Source organism: Micromesistius poutassou, assembly GCF_964030765.1.
Source record: "Micromesistius poutassou genome assembly, chromosome: 2".
In the NCBI taxonomy this organism is placed as follows: domain Eukaryota; kingdom Metazoa; phylum Chordata; class Actinopteri; order Gadiformes; family Gadidae; genus Micromesistius; species Micromesistius poutassou.
In genome coordinates, this window is record NC_140272.1 from 3398763 (window position 1) to 3401191 (window position 2429).

General features: G+C 43.5%; 1 protein-coding gene across 2 annotated transcripts in view; it reads left to right on the top strand.

Annotated features, from left to right (window-relative positions):
* The first annotated feature begins 860 nt into the window (after positions 1–860).
* alpl (alkaline phosphatase, biomineralization associated) overlaps positions 861–2429 on the top strand; it is a 22309-nt gene continuing 20740 nt past the window's right edge. The window contains exon 1 of one of the 2 annotated variants that reach the window (XM_084463862.1): positions 861–986. The gene's annotated coding sequence lies outside the window, so the exon portion shown is untranslated. Of the gene's footprint in view, positions 987–2213; positions 2324–2429 lie in introns of those variants that run through there. The other variant, XM_084463863.1, reaches the window with a different exon arrangement.

The window sequence follows — 2429 nt, forward strand, 5'->3', positions numbered from 1 at the left end:
ATATTGATTTCACGCCATAAAATGCGCTCGACCAATGGGCGCCCTGGGTGGAGGGGTCCACGTGGGCGGGTCGACTCCAACAACACGTCAAAAGACAAGAGATAATTGAAAGTTAATTCCGAACATCTAATGAGATGTATTTAAAAATGTAATCAGATCTAACATAAAGGTTTATCCTTCCGTCGTACCGCTGACGGCCATCGCTTGTTTTACTCGATGTTTTAATTGGATGGTTTAGGGTTTAGGAGGTTAAGGACATGAGGACTAGAGCCGATAGAATCAACTCCAGAGCTCGGTCGGTCATAGACTGACCTCTACAGGACCCACACTGAACACCTGATATCACAGCCGAAGGAGGCCTGTGAATGATGAACATCTGGTCATCATTCACATCATGGTCTTTAAAGATTGAATGTAGGCTAGCTTTCGTTGATAACAAATACAATTAAAATAATACATTTATGATAATAATAATAATAATAATAATAATAATAATAATAATAATAATACAATATAGAATTAGGCTATATAGGCCCAGTCTATCCTGTATGTGTCCAATCAATACAACATATATCTAAGATCACAAATCAATATAAAAAAAATACAAAATACAATTCTTGATATAATTTTTCATCTATTTTTTAGTTTTTGGGCTATATCCAAAGCGAATGATATCATCCATCGCTATCCACTTCAGTGATTCCGTTCCTCTTAAAATAACTTCCCCCGTTCGGCCACCAGATGGCGCCGCCGAACCATTAATTCCGGGTTGAATCTTAACATAGCGGTTCATCGCCATTATTTATAGCCTAGCAGGCTCCTCCGTACAAACCGGTATTCTCTCAGCTCGGTCTCTATATAAAGGAGTCACAAAGAGACAACAGGGACACTTACATTGGCAAAGCGTGCATGTCGAGACGCACTTTTCTCCTTGTAGCGGTATTACCATTTGAAGCGCGCGCACACACATCGCAACACAGACTCTGGTAAGTGCATTCATCTTCAACTTCCCCTCCGTGACCATTGTGTTTGGAGAATCGTGCTTTATTGTCTCTGTAGTGAATGATAGCGCTTGGGAAATGCATCCCACACAGCCTACGATTATTCACTGAAGCCTCCTCTGGTGAAGCCATCGATCAGATATCAATCACTGATGCATATCAACTTTTCACATGTGCTTCAATTGAAGAATGCAAGTTCGAGTGAGGGGAAAGGAGAGGACCACTCGTCTTTATTACTTGAAAGTTGAAGTAAATCACTTCTTGGAAACGAAGGCTGTAATTCAGATAATGATTCATAAAGGGATAATTTCACACATCATTTTGGAAGTAGGCTAATCTGTATCGGAACAAAGCTTTACGGTGTATTCATTCATAACTAATAATACATTAGTCGTATTGTAGTATGATTAATATTAGGAATTTGCTTATTCTGCTTCATGTTTTTTTGTTGTTGTGTATATATAAACTTGACAGGCTTGAAATACACAAAGGTACAATCTAAATTGGACTGAATACAGTGAAATATACTATTACTAGTCCTACTACTACTATTTGTACTACTACTACTACTACTACTACTAGGCCTACTACCACCCCACCCTCAGCCTACTACTAGGAACTACTACTGGCCTAATCGGACTGCTATTCTACCAACACTCTTCTGCTGTTATCCACTCCTATTCTAACTTCACTACCAGTCAACAGCATCAACAACAACAACAACAGCAGCAGCAGCAGCAGCACTAACGTAGTGGTTGTGGGTGAGCCGTGTATGCTCAGCCTGTGGATGAGTGTTGACGAGGCGTCGCGCCTACTAATGCCTTGTCTTGCTTAGCATTCTAAACGCCTAATCCCCGTCCGATCATGCATGCGTCTATGAAGTGATTTAACGCACACACACACACACACACACACACACACACACACACACACACACACACACACACACACACACACACACACACACACACACACACACACACACACACACACACACACACACATCGTAGCTATGCACACCGTGCACGTCTGGCGTCAAACGGCGGCATAAACACTATACTTTGGGGACAGCGTTCACGTCTGTGTGTGTGAGACGCCAATTGGGCTTTTTTTTTTTTTTTTAAGCGATTCAAAGTAATGGGTGGTGTTGGTGGTGGTGGTGCTGGTGGTGGAGAAGGGTGGCGTTTGGCCGCCAGCGCAGCGCTTTGCATCCTGTTGCTGGCGGCTGGAGCGATGCTGCTGTGCTACTTCGGCTGCTGGCTGGCCACCGCCTGGCCTCCGGACGGCCGGCCGCACCGCTAAACCGCTCCGCTCCTCCACCTGTAGGTACAACGAGATGCAGCTGAGTGTGCATTATAGCAGGGGCTCCAGATGAGGATATCTAGGGTGGGGTTTTGGCAAGCGGTGATATGGTATATTTGATCATAT